The sequence below is a fragment of the Pieris napi genome, chromosome 19 (assembly GCF_905475465.1).
Source record: "Pieris napi chromosome 19, ilPieNapi1.2, whole genome shotgun sequence".
NCBI lineage: Eukaryota > Metazoa > Arthropoda > Insecta > Lepidoptera > Pieridae > Pieris > Pieris napi.
Genome location: NC_062252.1, coordinates 5,429,526 through 5,456,730, shown reverse-complemented (window position 1 = coordinate 5,456,730; position 27,205 = coordinate 5,429,526). Strand labels below are relative to the sequence as shown.

General features: G+C 33.7%; 4 long non-coding RNA genes across 4 annotated transcripts; 2 read left to right on the top strand and 2 right to left on the bottom strand.

Annotated features, from left to right (window-relative positions):
* The first annotated feature begins 7,165 nt into the window (after nt 1-7,165).
* Nucleotides 7,166-8,249, top strand: LOC125059392. The gene is made up of 2 exons (XR_007118652.1): nt 7,166-7,709; nt 8,010-8,249. It is a non-coding gene; the product is annotated as an uncharacterized LOC125059392 (long non-coding RNA).
* A 1,168-nt stretch (nt 8,250-9,417) lies between these two features.
* LOC125059393 lies at nt 9,418-10,420 on the bottom strand. Its single transcript, XR_007118653.1, has 2 exons — nt 9,903-10,420; nt 9,418-9,667 (listed from the first exon to the last, which is right to left on the bottom strand). It is a non-coding gene; the product is annotated as an uncharacterized LOC125059393 (long non-coding RNA).
* Nucleotides 10,421-11,545: 1,125 nt separating this feature from the next.
* On the bottom strand, nt 11,546-12,541 carry LOC125059391. The gene is made up of 2 exons (XR_007118651.1): nt 12,325-12,541; nt 11,546-11,797 (listed from the first exon to the last, which is right to left on the bottom strand). It is a non-coding gene; the product is annotated as an uncharacterized LOC125059391 (long non-coding RNA).
* Nucleotides 12,542-19,795: 7,254 nt separating this feature from the next.
* LOC125059262 lies at nt 19,796-20,852 on the top strand. The gene is made up of 2 exons (XR_007118627.1): nt 19,796-19,915; nt 20,561-20,852. It is a non-coding gene; the product is annotated as an uncharacterized LOC125059262 (long non-coding RNA).
* The last annotated feature ends 6,353 nt before the right edge of the window (nt 20,853-27,205 follow it).

Here is a 27,205-nt window from a genome sequence, read left to right as displayed (position 1 = left end):
TTAGTAACGAAATATTAAAGTAATAATAATATCAACGAATTGAGAAGCGAAGTACCCAAACAAAAAAATGTGGCAATTTCTAAGCTCTACGCGTATTAGTAAGCGCTGCATAATAATAGAGTGTTTAACAATAGTATTACAATACAGCGCTAGATCGCATTAAGGATATTTTTTTTGGAACCATTGATCATTGAAGCTTAGGTTCCCTAGAAAAGCGGTGCCGTTATCCAACGGCCGTAATGTAACGTTGACGTGACGTCACCCATACGTTGTCTATAAACAACATCGGAATAGGTTTTTTTAGAGAACGTTGAGTGTCACCGTAACGTCAAATAGTGGTGCTGTCATTTGCATGACAGCCGTCATAGCGGTGATAAACATTTATTCAACGTTTTTCGCGTGTAGCGGTGCCCATATTTAATGAATACCATGAGTGGAAACGTGACTTGGACGAGCGAAAATGATGTGTTTTTGCATTATGTTAAAAAGTAAAGACGGCCGTTATTAACAACCGTAAAATGACGGCCGTTAGTTAACGGCACTGTTTCTAGGAAACCTAAGCTGATGCCCAATATATTAACGCGCTTACGACGTATCAACTTCTTGACGACTCTATTTCTTCGTAGTCTTCATTACTGAAAGGTTGTTCCTGTCTTGGAAGGCTCTAACCGATATGTCGACTTGCTGCCTCCACCCCGCTCTATCCTCAGCTTATCTCAGGACATTAGGGATGTTGAGAACCATAATTGGAAGCATAAAATTCAGAACAACTGGTAGGAGAACGACTTCGCCTGCTATCACTCCTCCCTATCACTACCAGTTTTTAAGACTATCCGGTTCTCTCCTGGAAATATAGCAAAAATAGCTAAGCACCTATTTGTAAATGACAGTTGACAATCTTGTGGTGTAAAGTTGGTGGAGATTGGATATTTTTGCTGTCCATGGTATTCGCAACATTCTTCTCCGGTATCACATTTCGAATGCCTCTGGAAATAAATATCGGCTAAAAATCATACTTTATCAAACTGTTTTATGCGTAGCGCATCTTTATAGTGCAATTCCAAATGTCATATTTTCTTAACTAATTATTGATTTTAGTTAGTTAAGTGTTATAATTTAATTTAATTTTATATGTTTTATGTGTTTATTTACAAGAAATTTGGTTCTTTTGATAAACAAGTAGGCATGCGAGATAAAGGAGTTGTGGCCGACTGGCAAAAAACATATTTTGTGGTTATAGAAATTAATAGTCGGTCAAAGTATGTAGGTGTATCAATTTTTTCATGCAAAATATTTTTTATATCCTACAGCTAGTAATAGTTAGTTACTTTCTCTCATATATATCATATACGGAAGAGAAGTAGAAGATATACATTTATTCAAATTATTGTATGTTCTTGTCCCATTAAAATTATAAACTGATGAAATAACAAATTATTTGTTTTATTATTTATCTATTTAAGTTTTTAGTATTATATACATATGTCTTATTAATTATTTACTATGAATACTATAATAGACAATTGAAGTGAAATTAGTTTTTGTCTTTATAAAGTTATATTTATATTCAAAAATATGTGGGTTCAAAAGTACGGGGAAGGCGCTATTCAGACGCATGGTCGACATTTCTTGACACTTTACTATGATTACGCCTGACTCTATGTTACCCTGTAATTCAAGACTTTGTTATTTAAATTTACCTAAGTATAGTTCCTTCTAATAGTAGCGTGTGTGCCTGTTACGGCTAATACTACAAACAAAAGCTGATTTGTTTAAATTTTAAAATTTGGATCCGTAATATGAAATTTACTCCGAATTGTAAAGACGTGAAAAAGGATTCAGCAAAACTTCGCAATACTTGAATATTGAATTTTTTTGTTAGATTAAATGATATCATGGATTTCTGCTTATCAGTGACGCGATCCCACTAATTTAATTGTTTTTGATAATAACCTAGTTCTTAAGACACTTATACAAATATGAGTGTTATTTTTTTTTAAAAAGACAATTCACACCAATTGACCTAGTCCCATGCTAAGCTGGTGAAGCTTGTGTTATGGGTACTAGGCAACGGATATACATACATATTATAGATAGATAGACATATAAATACATATTTAAACACCTAAGCACAACACCAAATGCTCATCACATCGATGTTCGTCTCAGCCGGGGATCGAACCCGGGACCCATGGATTCGCAGTCAGCGGTACTAACCACTAGACCAATGAGTCGCCACTCATTATCATTATCAGTATTACTTGAACATATACTTATTTTTATTAAAATGCAAATAGTCATAGCCTGATATATATCTACTAGCTGACGCGCGGTGAGCCGGGCCGCGAACTTGTGGTGTTGGAGGTTAGGGGCCACTTATGAATTAGGGGAAAAGGTCACATCCCCTAAAGGAAGGATAATAGAGGAAATCCCAATACATATTGAAATGCAATCAAATACTGAGTCAAACGCTTTCCGCGAGTTGGGAGTGTAGAACTATATTACCTGGAAATTTCGTATCGAAATCGTTTTAGATGGTGTAATGCATAAGATGTGCGATGGTAAGCGACATAGATGAGTGGCTGTTGACTGGACAGCTGGATGACCTATATTACGACGACTGGTGGTTACTTAGTCATAGACATGTATATATGCAAGCCAAACGGAACGATATTAATGAAAAATACATGGTCCAAAAGGACGCCTTATTTGTTCTTTCCCAATCAATATACCTACGAATCGATGACGGTCCATCCATCACTTTTTATCACAATAATAGAGACAACACAGTTTCACGAACACTGAAACTCATATTGTTAATAAAATAATATATTTACGTTATAACGAAAAATTAAAAGTATTTAAAAAATAATAATTTCAAATGTTGGCAATATTTTGCAAAAACAAGTATATCTAATCTCAATACTAGTTTACAAAACCAAGACTAGGTGGCGCAGATTCAAAAATAGCTACCCCCTTTTTAAAAACCCCATAAATATCAATAAAACCTAAATACTTTTGTATACAACGCCGAGATAACTATCAATAACTACTTATACCTAACAATTCCAAACTCTATATTTTATAGAACTGGCGAAATTTAACAAAAACAGTGGAGTGCTAAAACGCGGTGACAATGTTTTCTCGGTTGCATAACTATATATACGTATGCTTGTGTATGGCCAATGGGAGTCCGTTTCTACACAGGATACGGTACGTGGGCTAGATCCGTTAAATCTGGCCCTCTGCGCCTCTGACGTATTTCCAGAGATGTACGCGCGTTGTCGGGGTGCCGGGGACCCGACCTACCGCGAATGCAGACACGCGATGGCCTCACCCTGAAGGGTTGATCACACAGAAGTTAGTTCGTACAGAACTTGAGGACGCTCCTCACACCCACTGTGTAGAAGATTTGACTCCCTCTTTTGTAATAATAATAATAATAAATCATTTATTTGCAAGAAAGTGGTACATTTATAACGATCAATTTAAAAATTCACACAATCAGCCACACAAAAATAGGCATGCAAATGACACATTAATTTTCATTAAGTCATATAATAAGAACATCAGTCATAATAATAAGTCAAGCTATTTATAATTAATTGTTGTCAAACTTATAGGCCAAATATTCGCCCGAGCTATAAAAGCACCTTGACTTTAAAAACCTTATCAGTGATAAGGGGAAGGTATAACTGAGTTTTCACCTTCCCCTTGAAAGCATTACATGGCAGCGATCTATAACTTCTAATTCTAATGTTAATTTAAAAATTTTTTTTTTATTTAATAATAAATTTTTCAAAAAGGGTTTTGCTATTATTTTTTTTTATTATATATATTTTTTTGATCAGCCCTCTGTGCTTGACACACCATTTAATTTTTATCTTAGGCATTATATCGGTTTCCTCACGATATTATCCTTCACCTTTCAAGCGAGTGTCAAATGCAGACATAGGCAGAAAGTCCATAGGAGCACATCCGGGAATCGAACCTACCATACCTTAGCTAGATAGCACATTGATATTACTACGTCAACATGGGCTCTTTGTATCTATATGAGATAGACAGATATATGTTTGCTATAGACCATTATGTAAAAAGTGTATTGTACACGACTATTTATAATTAATCATTGAACAGGTTACACTACTAAGTAACGTATGGCTAATTACTGATTTGTATTGTTCGAATAAAACACACAATCAACTTTTACTAAGCATGAATAGAATCTATTATTAAGGGTTAAATAGTATTTAACGATTAGACCTATGTTAAACTTTATTAAAATTTTACTTATTTTGTCACTGTCATTAAAATATGCTCGTTTTGCTATTAAAAAAATATGTTAGGAGCAGTTAGAGTACCCGGAAGTTAGCAAAGCGATTGTTGCTGGCGCATTCGGTATTCACAATAGTGAGACCCACGTTACCCTCCCGCACTAAGCAGTCACGTCGTGAAAAGGTTTGCGCAATGCATTTTGCCAAGTTTAAAAAAAACCCGTAATGTGGCAAGAGTTGTAAAATGCACAGCTAACATTTGTTGGGTCTTTACCTGTTAAAGTACCATGCAGGTACTTTACAATAAATGCAGTTACTTACAGGTAGGACTTTACAATACTAATCTTATCAAGTCTATGTACCGTTAATGCACCTCTGTTAGAAGAACACTCAAGATACTCGGTGCTTTCTTTATTTCGACTGTGTTTATAAATAATAATCATACATAGTTATGAATTAGAGCAAAGCATCGCCAAATGAATTTAAAGAAAATATGACAACGACTTATACATTTGATTATTAAACAACGTTAACGTTTCTGATTAGCTTAAATTATTAACCAACTTTATCTAAATAATTTTTAGTTTTGTTCACGATTATTCCATAAAAAGGGAGAATTAAACTTTTAGGCTTACACAAATAACATCGGAAACAGGTAGAATAAAAGATGAAATAGGCCTAAATTAAAGAAAACACTTTTTTACCGGATTGAAGTTATGTAAATATATAATTTTAAATTTAACCGACGTTTCGCGTGCGTGGTCACGGTGACTGAAGACAAAAGGTGTTAAATGTCAAAAAGTATCACAGCTGTAGAAAAGTTGTATTATCTGTATTTATTTCCCCGGAGTTGGTATCGACTAAAATATGGAGGGTTTTGGCAAAAATGGCTCACAGTGTCCTTTATTGTCGTGTAGTAAGTCCACCTCAAAAAGTGTTTTCTTTAAATGTGTAAAGGTTTTGTCAATAAAAGACAATACTTTAGGCCTAAATTTTTATTTGAATGTTAAAAATACAATAAAATCAAATGTTATAATATAAAATTAAAATAGTAGTACATAGTTGTATCAACGTCTGCAGACGCACTGACGTGACCCATTGCAGCTGCCTGTGCGCCATCCCAGTCTCCTGCACAAATTGTAACACGACGAGGGCGTGCAGCTCCGTTGAGCGCTATTTAACATCTCCATTGGTTCCACTCCGATAGAAGACAGTTCTGGAGATTCTATTTCTCCAGCTGAAAGAAAGTGACCATATATTTATTATTTTCTTATGTCACACGTTGAGTTAGAATTATTTTGCATTACAGTTGCGCCCGTAGCATATATTAAGGACGCGCGTTGGCCGTGTCAAAAATCAAAATGGTTTATAACAATCTAATATATAAAATTTTCGTGTCACAATGTTCGTTTCCATACTCCTCTGAAACGACTCAACCGATTCTTATGAAATGTTTTATGAATATTCAGTAAGTATGAGAATCGGCTACTATCTATCAAACCCCCTAAGCGATAAGGCGTGTCCACCCCAAATATTTTATTTTATTTTTTAGACATTTTTTTTGTTTTTAAGATTTTTTATTATTGTAGATAGTTTATTTTATTGAACTGTAAAAATGTTTCCCAAAAATAATATAGGTACATGGCAAAACAACGTTTGCCGGGTCAGCTAGTATTAATATAATACTGTTCCTTGTAGAGTACAAGGAACAGTACGTACTTTATTAAAATCATAGAAAAGTAAATGATAACTATTTATTAGAATTTCATATTTTAATAAATATTTTTATTTAGATTAGATTGAATGTTGCGATGCGTTGCCTAATGCCTTGCGATTCTGTAACTCACTTTTCTGATAAACATTCTGGTATTCTGATAAACAATAAACTACAAGCTCCCACCGTTTCAGAATGCCAAATTATAAAATGACTGCTTCACGACTGATTTGAGAGCGACCGCCGATGCGAAAACCGCTGTGTGAGTTCGAAAAGTTAGTTACAGAATCGCAGGGCTGAAGCTCGACTTTTTTGAACATAGCATAGTTTTGAGACTTGGGAGTTTAATAAGAAATATTTCTAATGACTACTATAACTATATAAACTTACCGATAGGTGAAGCCTGTGTAATGCACACGAGGGCGGTGAAAAAAGCGCAAAGAACCAGAAACTTCATGTTTATAAGTGAGGGTATTGTCTGTTCTGAATACTGGTTTAGAACATGCTTTCTGGCTCTGAAGCATCGTATTTATATGCACATTTTGTAGGCAGTTTAATGGAATCTTATCAAAGTACTACATGCATTGTTCAATTTAACTATCGATAATATTTTATCATTATTAAAGGGAATATCTATACCTATGCTTTTTTATCTGCAGTTGTGTATAGTCTAGCCTTAGTACTTATTTATGGTAATTATTATGTACAAATTTGAGTCGGAAAACAATCTAATTGCCAATTACTACTACTATATTAATTAGAAATTATTACTATTAATTGTCACATAATGCCTGTTGTAACATCGATGCGACCTACCTACACTTTTGTAATAAATATGGTACATATTGTTAGAAACTAATACTTTTACTTTATATAATGTATTTTCAAAAAAAATTCATAACACGATGTACATAACTAGCTTACTCTACATTTTCTCGCTAAGTGAATGTAATTCTTTGAGAAATAAAGTATCTTTTTGAACCGAATTACAACGATATTACCCTACGTTTACATAACGTACTTTTCCCGTAACATAGGTTTTTATTTGGGGCACTGGTGGCGAATGCAATGAAAAACCGCCAATCATTTGTTTCTTTAACTTGAGATGGACGGTTCAGGCCACGGTTCTGAACCAATGATATTTTCTTTATATGTATGAAATGATTACTTGCTCTAACAGAGTAGTAAAACGTCGCGAAAAGATCCCTTTTCCAAGGCTTGAATCAAAAATAAATCTAACTCTATCTTTTACACTTTTAGAGTTTAGTATTTTAGGTAGCAAGACAAAACGACTACTTAAAAATGCCCAAACTACATTTTAGTAGAAGGGTAATCATAAATTAGGAATCAGTGACGCATTAAAATAAAATTATTGTCAAAAGTTAATTTCTAAACTAAGTTATTTCTTCAATAAAGGCTTCTTATATTTGCATAATAATTTTAGGTCGTATAAGGTTCTTCCCAGTAAACGATACCAGTTATTTGAACCATACTATCAGTGAATTGCACCAAGTAGGTCATCTTCGATTAGATTTGACGAGACTACCTACAAATTTTACATATAAATACTCTCACATAAACTATATAGTAAACAATTAGAAACAAGTGTTCATTCAAACTACTTATTAAAATATATATAAAAAAATAAACTAAAATGAAGGTTTTAATGCTTGCTTTTTTTGTCGCCCTCGTGTGTGTCACACATGCTACATCCATTGGTAAGGCATAATATGTTTAATAAGTATAACTGGGCAGTAATGCCAAATATTAGCAGTAGGTTTTCGTTCGTTTGTTGAGAACATTCAGACATTCTGTAAAAATAAAAAGAAGTAATTATAGTTTCTATGAATATAATATATTAAGGGGTGTAAATAAATATTTTTTTATTTATTTATTCAGAAGATTCACAGCACAATACAGAAATAGATGTATATATATATAACATTATGGGCCAATTAAAAATCTTCACATATAGTTTTTTGAGATCCGAGAAGTACTGATATTTATTTGTGTTTCAGCCGAAGAATCAGACATTCCACAACTGTCGACTGAGGCCATGGAACCTATGGAGATGTTAAACGGCGCTCGTCAACGCATCTGCACCGCTGCGTTGTGTCAATCTGTGTGCAGAAGTCTGGGATGGCGGACGGGCAGCTGCAACGCCCAACTATTGTGCATCTGTAGACGTTAACCGTTGTAATTCTTAATTTAACTTTAGTTTACTGTTATTTTTAGGTATTAATAAATTATTAGGCCTATTTTGCCTTTTAAATTCACCAACCATAATATTTTGTGAAAATCGTTCTTGTGATACAAGTAAATGTATCTTATCAGACCAAGAAGATGAAAGAAATCTCATATTTGTATTAATTAAATACAAAATTTGTAAAATAAAATATTAAATACAAAGCCATGTCCGTGAGTTGAATACGGTATTTTTATTCTATGCTACAGAGGCTAAAAATCAATTAAATTTTAACCTACTTGAGTTTAATTACAAGGTTTAATTAAAATTTAAAAATAGGTACAGTGAAGTTAATAATTCTTGAAATTTGATAACTGTATTTATTTCGTTTATATTGTATTTTCAAATGAATAACAGTATTTAAGGTAATAATAACATACAACATACATGCAATCAAAGCAAACTTGAACCTGATATGTCCAAGAATATAAATTCACCGGTGACTGTTCTCCAGGTCTGGTTGAACGTGTCAACTGTCAAAATGGTCAATCTTTTCACAATGTACTAATTATGATAATTGTGCTAGCATACAAAACACTGTTTAATCAAAGTCGTCGTAAACCAAAGAAATTATATGTTCAAGGGGTCCCCAAGGCAAATTCTACCGCCCAGCAATTGCGCAATTGCTTCGTTGCCTCTTATGTACAGAGAACTTGATGTTACAGAGACTATGCGGGCTATATTTTAAGGCTAGAATGTCGATGGTAATAATTAAGCCTCATTTATTTTAGGAAACTTACTTCCATTTTAATTACAAAAGATACAACGATACAATTTTTATACAAAAATTTTTTTTTCAAGGACCTCTTCTAGAGTATAAGCCTCCTCCAACTGGCTTCATCTCTTATCATCTATCTTAAGAATTTCTCTCCCAATCTTCCCCACCAACTTCCAAGCTCGTCAGCCTACCGTGCAAGAGTAGCCCTTTTCACCTTGTTTGTCCATCTGCCATTGTTCATGAGGCCCGTCCATTTCCACTTAAGTTTCATCCAATGGGATAGAGTACCAATAACTTTTGTTTTCGTTTTTATTTCTGTACTTCTTATCTTGTTCTATAGTTTTACATTTTCTACCCTACCTTCCATTCCTTATTTTTAACTCAATAGTATTTTATCTAAATAACTATACTTAAAAAGTTAAAACTTAAATTTAGACATTGGTTGCAGATAGAATGAAAGTAGAATTAGGGCTAGTTTTTTATTTACAGCTTGAAAAATAGTACAATAGCTTATAATACAAAATTAAAATAGTTTTTGGAGTATTAACGTCTGCAAATGCACCTTCCTTGCGCGTTGCAGTTTCCGATTAGCCATCCCATCCTCCTGCACAAGTACTGACACACGGACGAGCAGATCCCTTGACGAGCGCCGTTTAACAACTCCATTGGTTCCATGGCATCTGCTGCTAGTACTGGAATCCCTACCTCCTCTCCTGGAACACATAAGAAACAGGAAACATGAGTAAAATCTTGTGTTTATTTAGAACATATTTATATACACAAAACACAACAATAAAATATACAGAAGAAACTTAACTTTTTACGTTAACATTAATCTAACGAATCGACGACGTATCACAGTGATCAACTCTGTTAGTATTTTAATTGTCTTTATTACTTTTTTATTTCCATTCGAGAAACCCGTTAGTAATTACAAGAAAAACTTACCGATTGGTGAGGCCTGTGTGATGTACACGAGGGCAGTAAAGAGAGCAACGGCGAAAACCTTCATGTTTACAGTGAGTTTATTTCAATTGCTCCTGAAGATTTATTTTGACTTGGTTCTAACTCGTGTCGTATTTATATGTACATTTTGTAGGCATGAGACATGAAAACTAATCAAAGCACTACATGCATTGTGCAATGCAATCGATAGTATCTACTCACTGTTGCTACTGGGAAGAACCTAATAACAATAACATAGTCAGTAAATTAGTCATTTGGGGCTAGTGTGCCCATTATCAGTCGATATAAATCATTTCTTAAGCCATCGTATCAAATAGGTATCTTAAAAAATGGTTACAAAATTATGTATGTTTATATTGCTGCAGATAAGGTGTAAGTAATAAGGTAAGTAATTCTAATAGCGGCATGTTTTCGTACCTCGTTACTCGTATTACAAGTTGGCGACAACAGCGCTACGGATATTGAAAGAATTAAATCAATAATGCGTTTTCGCGGTACATGACATCCTACCATTATCAGGATTCTTTGTTAGCGAGTGCCATTGACAGCCAATTATTGAGACAATATTTGAAATCTGTATTGGTTTGGACAGAGTAGCGGGGCAACTTTCAATTCAACATGCTCTTAGATCTAAATCATATGTTGTATGTAGTAGTTGAAATAAAATATGTGATTTAATTTTATAGACACTATTTAAGCTGTTTTGTATGCGAAATGTCGATATTATGGACACTTCCAACAGAAATCATCATTTCTATTATAAAATAAACAGTAACACGCTGGTCCAATGGTGGTGAAGACAATATTTTTCAGTCACTATCGATGTAGGGCGTTCCGTGCGGTGTTGTCGTTAATTGAAGTTGTTCCTAGCTTGAACTCATCACACCAACAGCACGCGCACCCGTTGAATATGGAGTACGAAGTCCTAATGTCGCTCTCAAGTCTTCCATTAACAGCTTGGTAGAAAAAAATTTCAAGCCTTCTTCAAATTTATTTATTTTTATGAACACGTTCTAACAAGACGCAAACAAAAAAAATAGAGTGCTTTATTTACTAATATCATATCTATGTCTGGGCTATTCCTGCAATTAGTGCTTATATGTTTTTTGGAATATCGCGATTCCTTATCGCGCGTTGTGAAAGGGAGCTAGACGGAAAAAATTCTTACGAAAAGTTGTCACGACACTTTTTTGCTATTTGCTATTGTAATACACCGGTTCTCGTCCGATCACCAAAGTTAAGCAACGCCGGGCGAGGTAAGTACTTGGATGGGTGACCGCCTGGAAACACCTCGTGATGTTGGCTTTTTTTTTCTTTTCGTAGGGACAAGAAATTAAAATTCTTTTTGGAATCTCTTCACTAAATTAGTCGTAGTGAACTAAGTTTGAAAATGATGACGCAGTAGTCGCCATGGTTTACGGTTTTTAAAAGGTAATTTTAGTCTTATTAAAAAAAATATACAAACAATATAAAACTAAAAGGTGACTACGCCTAAAAATCAATTAAACTTTAATATTAGATAATTTTCATTGTCACTTTATATTGAACACTCCTGGTATATCCCATTAAATAATACTTGAAAGTATAGATAATCACCGAAGAATAGGATAGAAAGAAAGTAGAAATAGGCCTTATTTTTTATATATAGCTTAAAAATAATACAATAGCTTATAATACAAAATGAAAGTAGTTTTAGGACTAAGTTCTGCGTCTGCAGACGCAGAAACGTTGCGCGTTGCAGCTTCCGTATTTCCATCCCAGGCTCCTGCATAAGTTCTGACACATCACGGGCGTGCAGATCCGTTGACGAGCACCGTTTAACAACTCCATTGGTTGCATGGCATCTACTGCCAGTTCTGGAACCTCTACCTCCTCTCCTGGAATACAGAATTAGTAGTTAGTAAGGAAATGATAGTACAAGCTAGTCTTTATTTAGAACACACAAAGCACTACAATAAAATATGCACATGAACCGTAACTTCTAACCTGAGAAGTTACCCCTAATGAATTGATGCCTACCACCACAGTGATTAACACTGTTAATGTAAGAAAGTCTTCATAAAGAAACTGGATAGGGCCGTACTGCGTAGGATATACCATAAATACTTCTTGTTACCTGTTTTATTTTAATTAGCCCTGATAATAAAAATGGGATGGTTGCATTTTTCAAAAAAAAAAATTTAAATTTTATTTGTTTGATAGACATTTTGTATGCATATAGAGAAGGAGGTAAATGGAAATCACAATTGAATTGATCAAGTTACATTAATTTGTACGCATTAATACAATTATGTCAATTTTAAATGGAACGCCTCAGAGCGAGGTAACGCCGCATGAGTCATGTTTTTTCGTGCGTGCAGCCGGCTCCATCGAATTATAAGACGTTGTCACGCCAAAAACTTACCGATTGGTGAAGCCTGTGTGATGCACACGAGGGCGGCAATGAGAGCTATGGCTAAAACCTTCATGTTTGTAATGAGTTTATTTTAATCGCTCCTGAAGATTTATTTTGACTTGGTTCTAGCTCGTGTCGTATTTATATGCAAAGTTTGTAGGCAGTTACGTGAAATCTTATCAAAGATGTCCTACTTGCATTGTGCAATGCAATTGATAATATCTAATCACTGCTCTGCTGGGAAGAACCTAATAACAATAACATGGCCACACCCCTAATAAATTAGTCATTTGGGGCTAGTGTACCCTCTTATCAGTCGATATATAAAACGTTTCTTAATCTGTCGTATGAAATAGGCATCTAAAATAACATAATAAAGTCCTGACGTCATCAGGTTTCCTTGATAGCGAATGCCATTGCGACGCAATTACTAACTTGCTGGTAAGTGACGATGGTTTCCTTCACCACAGTAGCAGCCGGAACTCGAACGCTCGACTCCGTGGTTGAGTGTCTAGAGAGGCGTACACTGTACAGTCACTAGGCTAACAATGCTCAAAGTTGTTAACTACCTTTTACTAAAAATGTTGGCTAAACATATTGCCAACATTTTTAGTGATGGTTTTTTCTTAAAACGAGAAAGAAATTGTTAATTTCTCAAGAGACGCCCGCACAAATCAAGTTGTTTTAGGTCTGAAAAGGGATTGTTTCAATTGTGTATTCTTTATGGGTATGTGACGGGTAGTAGAGAGTTTAGATTGAAAGGCTTAACCAAAAATTGTGTAGTCACATTTCTGCGTTTTCTTTTAGTTCGAAACAATTATTTATTATCGAATCATACACCTGGTTACTATCTGTGGAGTACCAGATGTAGAAGTATTAAAAGTATTTTTTTATCATAAGGTAACATTGTAATTAATGGCTAATTTATAGTTAGTTGCTAGGTCTTAAGAAAATTGTACTTTAAAATTAAAAAAAAAACGCTATGCAATAGTGTCAATAAACACTAAACTAAATCTTGTACTACTGTAGGTTCATTATGAAAATTGTACCCTGATGTATTAAAATAAATAATCATCTTTCCTTATATATAAATAAATTGTGCTAGTAGAAAATGTTTTCATTATCAAATGATTTAAATTTCTTTAAATTACAATTAAAATTCTTCATTTGCATCTTGCAAATTGTTAACTGTTCTGAATTGCAGACGTCTTCTGAAAATTCAGAGAAATAGTGGTTTCTCATTGTCCTCATTTTCGCTATTAATAAAATTTACTTTTACTATGTTAATTTTACTTTTCTTTTTTCATAGACATAACCAAATATTAATAAAATCTGTTAAAATTAATCTATTCATCGTATCATAAATAATTTAACACCTTAATCAATCAAATAACATTAATATACACGGTGAAATTTAAACCTCGTGCTTTGGGATAAGATACATTTTAACTAAAGATGTATTTCTGTAAAGAGACTTAACTGTGATTTAACTAAAAAAGCTATTCTTCAGGAATAGACGGAGTAAGTCATTAGAATGGTCTCTGACAAAATATGTGTTGATTTTATTCAAAGGGATGTTAGACCAGTGCCGATAATTTTTGAAACCTAAAAAAATTACAGTAGAATGAAACCCATTAGAAAAGCAGGGGAATATGATCAAAATGAAAGGAAAAATAAATTACGGTCGATCTGAAGTCGGGAAGGGGTCGGGGGGGGGGGGGAGTTTTAAGGGTAAAAAACGGTTTATCTCGATTTCCGGCAAAACTAAAAGTCCTATCGAAGAAAGTTAAATGACAAAGTTGTAGGTAATAAAAAGATCTAAAACTTTTGTATTCACACATTTTTCACATAACCTCAAAATTTATGTGAAAAATTCAAAAAACCAAGTTTTTGGTTTTTTATTTTTATCTTTAACAAAAATATTTTTTTTTTAACGAAATTTGGTCAAAACTTACCTTTCTATGTCCCAAATACACTGTAATTTATTTGATTAAAAATATTTATTTGTTCACCTTATTTTGAATTAATATCGAAAAAACACCCTAATTTTCAATCGAAAATTCTGACGTCAAAATTTCAGCTTTTTTCAAAAAGTTGGTGTGCTTTCAGTTTGTTGAAATCTCTACTTTCCTATGGTAAAAAAAAATATATATATTACCATAGTAAATCTTCTCAGAAAATGCAAAAAATCGTATGCAGAAACGCCCAGACCCGTCATCGCCTTCCCTACTTCTCTATGAATCTTCTTTAAATTATAATCAGATGCCTATTTATTACTATTTTAAGATAACTTATATATACCTGAGTGACCTAAAAAAAAAATTTAGCCTTTAGATGGGCTAAAATTTTCGTATTTCATAGAGAAGTAAGGAAGGGGATGACAGGTCTGGGCGTTACTGCATACGATTTTTTGCATTTTCTGAGAAGATTTATTATGGTAATATATATGGTAAGGTTTCATCCTACTGTAATTTTTTTCACTTTTTATTTATTTTAAAGGCTATCTGCACTGGTCTATGTTCAATGATTTCTGACAAATATTTCCAAGATTTCAAGAAACTTTTCTGTCAAATTTTTTTCTAATTTACAACGGAATAGAAAACTTGAGTCAGCAGATAGAGAAAAAAATATGTAAGGTACTGAAGGAATTTGTTATGATATTAGCTATTTAAAAAAATGTTGGACATTTCATGTTGACATGTTAAAAACTGTTATTATTCAAAGAAATCATATTATTCTCAGTTTAACGTGTACATTTAAAACTCTAGATAACACGTCAAAAATAGACCTTTTTTTGTTAAAAAGCTGTCGTCATGATTTGAAGCTTTTCAAAGTTATCAGTTCTGTTAGCTGTGGACGTTAGGTTAACATTTTTATTTTTTGTTTTAATATAATTTGGAGAGTAATACTTCTAGTTTATGATCATCCTTAATTTAAACCACTAGAGTATGGTATAATGCCACATTGGACATAAGGGTTCTTGAAGATATGGAATTGATTATATTACAAGTGCATGTTAGACAAGCCACTCCTATTTATGATAGCCAAGAGTTTTGTACCTACCTACAGGTAAATAAATATTTTATACATAAATTTATGAGCTGTCTAAAATAAAACATTGTGTTTCTTCCAAATGTACAATTTATATCCTCACAATATAATAAAATTAAATCTTGAATTGGAATAATACAGATTATATTGTACTCTTTTTTTAATTAATATGTATAAAGTAAATGTATTTTGTTACTAAAATTACTTTGAACTAGTTTCTCTCCGTAAGTAATTTACGTAGCTTAACTTATGCGCAGAGGAGTTTGGTAGACGACTCACGATGATCATGCATACTGTAATTACGTACAGTAATTCCATAAATACAGTTAACCTGATCAAAATCGTTATTTAATAATTATATTAAATAGTCAAAGATAAGGGTATTAATCCAAACAATTAAATGTTCTACTTTTTTGATAGAAATGGTAATGTAGGTGGCTAAAATAAGTTGAATTGTATTTAACGTTTAGTTTCAGAGTTTTAAGTCGGTAACTACATTTTTTGGAGATCAACTGAAGCCTCCATGGACTACTATAGCAAATTGCGTATAGCACTCACGTAGTCGGTTGAGTAACCGTGAAACAAAATAGTTTTGGGTTGGAGCTGGGAAGGGCCTAAAAACTTAACATACATAAAAATGTAATGTGATATTATATCAGCTTGGAAATCATGGTATGTCAGGAGTACGCAGGATGAATTCGTGCTCAGTACTCCCCGCAGCACCAACAATACGTACAATCTTATAGCTATCGAAATGTAAAACGTGTAATAAACTATACTAATTATAGAGAATGTCGATACTTTCAATATTAAAATTACAGACATTATAAAATACTTTGAAATTTTTATTTAAAAAAAAATTGCGTATGGCACATAGTTAGCATTGTCAATAAAAAAAGTATGTCAGGTAGACTTATTTAAAAACAAAAAATTAAAAATTACGCTTTTTTCAAATCCAGGATTATTACCTGGACAGGTAGGATGCGCAATAATGAACGCAACCGCTCCCGCCAGCCAGATAGCCCAGACTCTAACCGAAAGTGCAAGAAGGACGACATATCACAAAATCAGCTGACCTGAAATTCTTTCTCGAAAATGTTGCTAGCTCCCGTACTATAGTGTCAAATACTATAGCTGTTATAGCTATAGTATTGACTTGACGAATCTATCGTTAACTTGCTAAGACCGCAGTAGCTAAATATTATATAACATAGCATGTCTGTATAAAAGTTAATTACGAATAACATAGCTATAAATCACAATCAGCGCTGTCACGCAACGCATTTTTGGTTAAAGAGGAACTCTTATCTGTGCTTTTATCATTTTTCAATTTAAAAATTTACGTAATATTGATGGAAGATTTTTTATTATTGTCTTGGGTTTTGGAATTTTTTTGACAATTTAAATTTTAGTCTGACTGTGTTGTGACGCTCGTTCGAGGCATGAGGCAGACACAATTTTGCGTCGTTCATTGATGTGTTATTCTATCTTTGACGAGAAAATGTTGTGAAAATAGCAATCACTTAGCCTCAAAAATGTAAAGCGCAACAATCAAATTGCCAACATCTTTAGTCCACTCTCGTTCTTGATAAAAGAACGCCCAAGACAAATTTATTTTTGTTTCCATTGCACAATAAAGAGAAGTATTGATTTCGTGTAAGCTGTTTATAATACATCGTACATAATGTGCGTCTACCCTTTTAATAAGGCTTTATAAAGAACTACTAAGGAGAAAAAGGTCTGTTTTATACAACGAACAAGCCATTCATTAAAATTCTAAGATATTTCTCGTATAAAATTCAATTTAATGAACACAGCTTTCCCATTTCCACTTAAAGCACACTCATGAAGTTCGATAGCAATGGAAAAACTTAATTTCGTTGGAATGAATAAAAAGCAAATTCTATCAGATCCAGAAACGTATGCCGCCGGCGCTAGTTTAAATAACTTTACAAATGTACTCTATTTACTAACCTCTCGAACCGCGAACCAGTTATATGCATTGCCATAGAATATCACGCAGATGTGTATTGTGTAATAACCATAATAAGAAATTGTTATATATTTTTTGCCTAAATGTTGTTAATGCGTAATGAAAGGAGTCGATTTCAGAGGTCTTCGCACGAACTTAACAATATTTTCGCTAAGTGTTCGTATATGACAATTTTTCCAGCTCGTAAGTATTCACTTACTGATAATTCTAAAGCTTCTGGTGAAAACCTACTAAAGAAACATCGAAACTGTAACTCGATGCTATGAGAGTTAACTGTAAAGTACCGTCTGCATTGAATAATTACACCGAAATTAAGACAAGGAAACTTTGTAAATTATAATCTTATACGAAACGTCATCGCCTTAGAAGAATATAGCATGCTGGCGGAGAAAGACTCTTAATCAAACCATGCACTTGGTTCTAAACAAGAATATTTATTATCTGATTTAATAATATTTAGAACTTGGATTGAGTTTCCGAAGGAAAAACGTTAGCTTGGCAACCGAAGAACTGTTCAAAAGATAAAGTTTAATATGGTTCTTATTTATTTAATAGATAACAATAATAATTCCCTATAAGCAATCCATACTGCTAAGTACCTGTTCCACATAAGACAAAGTATGCAATTCAGGTGTCGGTAAAAATAATTCCATATATTATTTCCAAATATTCTTTGACTAAAATTTCTTTTGTGAGTGTAAGAAGTTTCCACAAAGAAGCAAATATGGAATTGGTGCATCCTTGCAACATATGCTTGCTTATTTTACGACCAAGTGTTTTAAATATTTATAAACTTAAAAGCGCAATGCTTTCATAAAAATATTGCCGCTTAATCTGCTAAACTGATCTTGAATATTAAGTAGGTATTGCTACAGGATTTGACAAACCTAAGAAGTATGTATTCATGAATTGGTAGATTCAAACAAATCATTAATAATTAGCGATTTTCGTTAACCGGCAAAACAATATTTGTTTCATGTTTTAAGGCACAACTTTAAGAATATGCGATTGCGTCAGCTCATTCTCGAGGCATGAGATTGAAAGATAAAATTTTGCTTATCTATAATATGCAAAAACTCCATAATCCCGATAGTACTAGACTCAGATTTTAAAAGAAAAAAAAATAATATTATGCTGATTGCTACTTAATTGCAATAACTGTTGCGAAGTGTGCGACTTCAATCCAATGTGCACCAATGAACTTTCTGTCTATTTGCGCATCTAACACAGCTTCGTACAGTGAAGGAACACATCTTAAGGTAACTTGCATAATATCTTAAAACCAGAAATATCGATAACATGTGTTAGACAGAAGGCTTGTCTGAAAATTGTATCGCCACTGGATTATTATTATTGTAAATACTCCTAAATGGCTCATTATTATTACTACGAGAGGAAGGTTAAATAAATTTCTATACAGAACCATTATAAAGCCTCAAAAACTCTTGTGTTTATAATATTAGTAGATATCGACCGTGGTTCCAAAAGCCTTGCGGTTTTCATTAACAACTTTCCTCAAATGTTTATGTTCGCTAAGCTTCTTTCAAAGGCTGGAATCGTATAACTTTTACAATTTTACGCGTTTCGCGGAGTTTGTGGTATTGGTTTGGTTTTGTTACAATCAAATATATCAAAATGTAGGTAAAACTTATTAGAAATAAGATAACGAGGATCGAAATATAATTAATCGTGAATTGTTACGCTATGTTGATATAATGACACGGCGTATGACTCCAGGACCTGGGTAAAGGATAATAATTGTTTCCGGTTGTGCACTAATAGTGGACTGCCCGCTAGCTTTAAAATATGCTGTAATATAGAGTTAACAACACATATAACAGAACATATGTACATTGATATGTGAAACATATTAAGAATATTAACTACTGAAAGTTAAAAAATATCGGTTGTCTGTAAAGTCGGTTTACTGACGATAGTTGAACGTGACAACGTCATAAGAAAATACTGATGGAATGGTTGCATTCTTCAAAAGAAAATTTTAATTTTATTTGTTAGATAGATATTTTGTATGGATATAGAGAAGGAAGTAAATGGAAATCACAATTGAATTGATCAAGTTACATTTATTTGTACGCATAAATACAATTATGTCAATTTTTGTGCAAGCGAGAGCGCGGAACGAGTGCTCTCGCTTGCACTTCAAGCCTTAATGGAACGCCTCAGAGCGAGGTAACGCCGCATGAGTCATGTTTTTTCATGCATGCAGCCGGCTCCATCGAATTATAAGACGTTGTCACGTCAAAAAAATCACGGGGATTTTTTCAAGTCAATTAAATATGCACAAGTAATATCTAATAATAGTAATATATTAATCTAATAATAATGTTTTCGGGAAAGAACATTATAAAAAGTTTAAAAGATTAAAGATAACAATTACAGACGATGAGATATAATTGCATATAAATAGCCACGATTTTGGAAAAATGGTATCGATTGAAAAATTTATGCAAGAAATAAACATCAAAATGAAATACTTTGCAATTTTCGCCCTTGTTTTTCTTGCATTTGCCGCCTTTGTGCAAAGTGCTCCAGCGGGTAAGTCGAACTTATTTCTTATGAAAGGTGTAGATATTATTAACTTTTCATTAGTCATCAAGATGACAAGAACCTTTCCATCCTACAGGAATGGCACATTTCCGATTTAGAATTAAGCATTTTCCAAAATACCGTGTTAAGATCCTTTTAAGTTCCTTGTTTCGGTGCGGTTTATATAAACTTGATAAAAAATAGGTTTTGTTAAACATTAATTTACCTATAGCAATTCAGTCACTATAATTTATTCAGTAACAAGTCAATACAATGTACGAAATTAAAAAAAAAACTGTTTTATTGTTTCTATTTTTTTAGAAAAGTAGGTAAAAATATCTGTTGGTGTATGTTTTCTATCGATCTATGGTATAGATAGGTTTGATTGCAATTTTTACCTACACTGTAAGAGTTAATGGTGCATACAAAAAGAAATATCTATATACTATTTTGACACGACCGTTATTTGAACGCTGCACCTCAAGGATTTAACCACTTAAGCACTAGGCTAACTGCTCAATATTAGTGGACAAACATAGTTATTTTATATTTTAAATGATATATTAATGAATCTACTTAGATATTTCATGGATTTTAGCTGTGTACCCTATTAATCTAAAGTCTATTTACTTAAATTGCAACCTTTATTTTCAGACGTAGAAGTTTCATCAGATGGTGTATCTGAAGCGATTGAACTGTGGTCATCAAGCAGCGCTCGCGCAGGGGAATCACGCCGTCGTATTTGTACCGCACAGCTTTGTCGCTCGGTCTGCAGTTCGCTGGGATACCGTTGGTCCCGTTGCAATGCTCAAAGATACTGCATCTGCAGTCGTTGATCTATGACGCTAAAAGATCAATTCAGCATTATTTTTCTGCTTTATATTTTCGACTTTCTCTCTAAAATAATTATATATTAATGTATTAAATAAATTATTATTATTTTTAACTATTCTTTGTTTTATTTGGTACATAGTTATAATCGATTAGAAGTCAAAATTGATTACCATACTTTAAAACTGACCATAATTTGAAGTCTGTGTAAACGGTTGAGGTCTGGGCTAGATGGGTGCCAGTCATTTATCTCATATAAAGTGTAAAAAAAACTATTGCTATAATATTAAAAAACAAAAATTGACCGGATTTAATTTTATTCTAATGATAACCCCCCTCTTCCTTATTCGCTTTCATTTGTCGCGATGCGTCGCCATAAATATCCCATTGTAAATGAGATTTACCTCGTGTACCTCTTAAAAATTATATATTCTTCGTCTTATTTTTCATTAATATGGTGAAAATTCACCTAGATGATGACGTTCCAGAAATAAGCCTTTCTGCCTTACTGTCTACTATGTGGAACCATCCATCCCATCGAAGAATTTCCGCTAAGTAGAAACAACAACATTTGTAATCAAAATGAAAGAATTAGCCATAATAATTACAAAATTGGTGTCACGTCGTCCGACATTATTACTTAATATTTAAACACAGTCAGTGCGCACGTCCGGCGCAGGCGCCGATCAGAGAGCAACTCTACTCAACTACTCAAGTCTCAACGATCGATTCCACGCACTACTGATCAATTGACTTTGACACATTGACATTTTAAAACCTATAAGATGTCTATGATATTCCGTGGTGCTGCCATTCCAATAATGCAAATGACATCGTGTTCTTTTATAACATAATCTCTAACATATATATTTGATAGGATTTGACTAAACGTACGTACCTACGTTAGTGTATCAGATTAAACAGCACAATTTTTTTTTATAAAAGCATTGAGCTTGAAAGTTTATAAATCTGTACAAAACTTGGTTAGACATGACAAACTTTTTTTATTTTTTTTAGCTTTTTTCAAAATTTGTAAAAATGCAACATCAATGTTCTCTACTTGTTAACCGTGGATATTTTATTATTTCTCTGTGAAACTGTTCCGTATCCTAGATACATCAAACTTTATATTTTATATAACTTATACGTAGGTAACACTAAAAATGTTTAGAACTGGCTAGTTAAAAACATTTCTAATGAAAACTTTTTTTGAATTTCAATTTTAGAACTCTTTGGTAACCTAATGTATAGTATGTTGCATTCATTTGTCATTTGTTTTTGCGAATTTGCGGCAAATATAAAACTCTTGTTACACGTGAAAATGAACCTAACGCGAGAAAATTTTTGTTCAATGATTTATTATGACTTTCGTTGTGGGCTTACTCAACAACAAAGCTATGATAGGCTGCGACTAGCATTTCTTAATTAAGCCCCATCTCGTGCCACTATTTACAATTAGTTTTACGAGTTTAAGCGTGGACGTAGATATCTCAATTATGATCCGCGTGAGGAACGTCCCTTAACAGCGACTACTCAAGATAACATCAGTGCTGAGCGACGCAATATAGAGGAAGATAAGAGAGTGACCTATCATCAGATACAGGCAAGTCTAGGCATTGGTATGAGTGAAGTTCAAAAAATATTAGGGGCTGTCTCCACAAGCGAGTAAATCGCAACGATACAATCGTCCTGCCACGCATTTCTATACAATCTCATAGAACGTGTCTCCACACGGCGATCTTAACGCGGCGATGCGACGGGTTGAGTGCGCGCGAAACGGCATTACATCTCTGCGAGCCTGTCGCTACTGGTGGCGCGCACGTAGCGCACTCGCCACGGAACGTGGCGCTCTCGCAGAGAGCCCGCGACGCGCGTGACAATAAATCAATAAATACAATACATCCATAGTAAATAATTATTTTATTGACTGATTTATACACTACTTATTTCGGTCTCGTCTAGCACCACTGAACTCTAAACGAACACTGAACAAAATAAGAGCACAACGTGTCGTCAAAAAAACGCGGCCATTCCGTTACGAGTCGTTGCGGATACGCTGTGATTCCGTTACGAATCGCGACGATACGCTGGCGGAATAATCGCTCGTTCGTGGAGATTACCCGACGATACAAGCGCGGACTAGTCGCGATTCTCTCGCTTGTGGAGACGGCCCCTTACACGGTCATTTAGGCGTCAGGAAGCTTTGTACCAGATGGAGTCCCTATACTTTAACCGACGACCAGAAACACCTTTGCATGGACTGGTGTCGCCAAATGTTAGATAAGTTCAATGGCGGTGACTCAAATGCTGTATATGACATCGTCACAGGCGATGAAAGCTGGATATATTGCTACGAACCCAAAACTAAAGATAAAATTCAAGGTATTCGCTTTAATTGTAAGCAGTACGTTGAGTTCACAATTTTTCGACAGTTTACAATCTCGCGAGATAGATTACAATCTAACGGTTTTTACAATTTTACGTTGACAGATACAACAACACTTCGTCTGTCGAAGACAAGAAAAGATCGGGACTAGACCACTGCCAGTCTTCAGTTCTGACGAAGTCCGAAACGTTCGTTTCCAACCAAGACTGCGTAGACCGAACTTTAATATCGCAAAATATTGTACAGTGTATAGGCGCCAAAATGTGAAAACTCAACTCATCATATAAAAATGACAGATTCCCAAATTCAAATGTAATATTTTGTTTATTTTTAATTGTAACAGTATTTATGGCCAGACTAAGTATATAAATGGTATGTATGGAATGTATATTTATAATATGGTATTAAATAAATTTCTATACAGAACCAGTTAAAAGCCTCTAAGAGCCTATTAGTAGATATCCAGCGTATTTCCAAAAGCCTTGCGATTTTCATTAACAACTTTCCTCAAATGTTTGTGATTGCTATGTTTCTTTAAAATCATCTTAATTTTACAAATTTATACGTTCCGGGGATTTTGAGGTATTGCTGTGGTTTTGTTCGAATTAAATATATTAAAATGTAGGTAAAACTTATTAGAATTTAGATAAACAGGTAAAAATATAATTAATCGTATAGAAATATTATATATTTGTATAACGCTTTGATAGTGGCACGGCGTATAATTATTTCCGTATGATTCACACTAATAGTGGACTGCGCACTAGCTTTGAAAATCAATGCGAAACCAGCTGAAATAAAGAGTTAACAACACATATTATATAATAGAAAATATTGACATTTTTGACAATCATATAAAGACATTAGCGTGTATACTTTCAGTAAAAAATATATTTAATTAAAAAATTGACGGGGATTTTTTCAATGAAAGTTAAGCAATGCACAAATCATATCATTATCTTAATCTAATAATTATGTTTACGGGAAGTAACTGTTAAGATTATAAAAAGTTTAAAGATAACAAATGCAACCGATGAATGCATATAAATAGACACGAATTAGGAGAAATGGTATCAATTGAAAAATTTATTCAAGGAATAAACATCAAAATGAAATACTTTGCAATTTTCGCCCTTGTCTTTCTTGCATTTGCCGCCTTTGTGCAAAGTGCTCCAGCGGGTAAGTAAAATTTATTCTTCATTTATTTATCATATTATATTTACAATATATTATATTATTCCTTACCTATTTACTTTTCAATAGTCATTAAGTTTTTATACAAACCTAGCCATTTGTTGCGACATCCTACGGGAATGGGAAATTTCCGAATTATATTGAAGCATTTTTCAAAGTACTGTGCTTAGATCCATGAAGTTATTCTGGCTGAATTGAGAATTATGTGTTTTCGGCGCGTTCTATTTGCAATTGACCATCAAAAGTTTTAGTTAAATATTAATCTACCTATAGTAATCCAGTCAGTATACATTATTTATAAAAAGTTAACGCAAGCTTTAATGGTGTGCACATAAAAATAAAATATCTATAGTTTGTGGCACAAACTTGATTTGAAGGCAAATTTAAATAAACTATTAAATTGATGGCATTTATAGCTGTGTACCCTGATTATCTAAAGTCAATTTACTTTAATTGTTGTTTCTTTTCAGACGTGGAAGTTCCATCGGATGGCGTATCTGAAGCGATTGAACTGTGGTCATCAAGCAGCGCTCGCGCAGGGGAATCACGCCGTCGTGTTTGTACCGCACAGCTTTGTCGCGCGGTCTGCAGCTCGTTGGGATACCGCTGGTCCCGCTGCAATGCTCAAAGATACTGCATCTGCAGTCGTTGATCTATGACGCAATAAGATCAATTCAGCATTATTTTTCTACTTTATATTTTCATATTTTCGACTTTCTTTCTAAATAATATATATTGTAATAAATTATTTATTGACTATCCTTTGTTTTATTTGGTACGAGGTTATATATGTTCGATTAGAAGTCGAAATTGATTACCAGATGCAGAAGATTTTTTTTCATTTCTGTAATAGTAAACAAAGTCAAAACTCAAAGTAATTATTTAAATTATTACTTTTATTTATACTTAAATGTGCTATTTATTTTCATTACGTTGCTCTTTGCCGGGCTTTTTAATTACTTAAAATTTAATTATAAAAAAATTACGTTCAACACTATTATTATTATATATTATTTTTTATTGTGGAATGTATTTGAATGTAGGTATACGACATTGGAGTCAATTTAAATTAATTACATTAAAACATACGTATAGAACTAGAATAATTGAATTAAAAATATAAAATTTAGTTTGTGTGTGAAAAAAAAAGAAATACAATACAATATCACCGACAATGTAGCAATTTGAGATTTACATGATACGATTCAATATTAAATTCGTTATTGAAGTTACTGGGTAAGCCTCTCAAAATTGAACAATGGCGGTATTCTGTAACTTTAACATTAGGTTTTTACACTGCCTGATGCCAAGTTTGCTACATCATCTCATCGAATGTTAAATAATGATTTAAATTGGGTATAAAAACGTTGAAATCGCTGAATAACAGCTCTCATATATATACTTATATATATACTTATAAGAAGGAATGATAATCATGAAGCCGTCAAGTTTATTACGTTCAAAAAGTAACAAAACATTGATGATATTATCGTCACGTTAGTTTATATATTGTTATAGTTTTTACTATAAAAACTATTTTTACAATTGTCTTTACGAGCAATCTTGGACCCAAGCTTCCCTACCCATCCGTTATGGTGGTTTAGGGATTCGCAAAATTTCCAGTGTCGCTTTGCCAGCCTTTCTATCTTCTGTCCATAGTTCAGAAAATCTCATAAGTAAAATTTTAAGGGCTTCCCCTTCAAACTTTGAGATTGCTGGCTTGGAAGAAGCTAGAAACACTTTCTTGATTGCATGCCCAGGTCAAAATTTTCCATTATCTCTAAATTCACAGAGGAGCTGGGATGACATACACTGCAAACTGACTTTTGACGATCTTTTGAGTTGTAGTACAGGTTCGGCGCGTGCTAGGCTTTTGGCCGTGGGTACGCATGAGGCCGGCTACTGGCTTCACGCTTACCCATCGTCAAATACAGGAACTTTTCTTGAGCCTGACACGCTTCGAATCGCAACCTGTCTACGGCTTGGGGTTCCGGTCTGCGCTCCTCATATATGTCCCTGTGGCAGTGATGTCGACAAGTTAGGACATCACGGCCTGTCATGCCAAAAAAGTGCAGGCCGCTTCTCGAGACATGCCGCACTTAACGATATCATACGCCGTTCCCTTGCCACCGTCAACGTGCCAAGTCTTCTTGAGCCAAGTGGTATTGCAAGAGACGATGGCAAGAGACCGGACGGTATGAGTTTGATTCCATGGAAGATGGGTCGGGTACTGGTATGGGATGCAACCTGTTCGAAATACATAATTTTAATTTTATTTAATTTGATGAGGGTGATCTCAAATATATTTACACGGCCGATCGACACATCATTTTTAGTTAGTCTTTGTTGAGCTTGTCGGGTTACGTGTTCTCGTGTGTCTAGCATTTTTATTTGGATATATACTTTTGTTAAATATAGATGATTATAGACACGTCCACTATTTGAAATTGTATAGTGAGTGTTTAGTGCGTGTTGAGAACTATTGAGGCAAGGTATCAATAATTATCATCAGTCTAACCTCTTTTTGTGCCCATACTAACACTTATCCAAATCCTTACGGCTGATATTATTGTGTGCCTATTTTCCTGTGAGGAGACATTGACGAGGTATGTACTCAGGACTTATTATATTAGTATGAATTGTGTATCGACGGCCACCGAACCGTTCTTTGTGGTACATAATTTTTTGGTAGCAGAGCGTGGTTCCATTTTAGTAAATAATTGTTCGGTAGTATAAGTCCTGGGTTCATAACTTTTAATGTATTAATTTTTTTTTGTTTGTAGGGATTATAGTATTTTTTAAATAGTGTTTTAACTCGTTTTTTGTAATTAGTTATATTCGCCGTTTCTTTTTTATTATTTTTTTCTTAAATTTTTTGTGCTATTGTT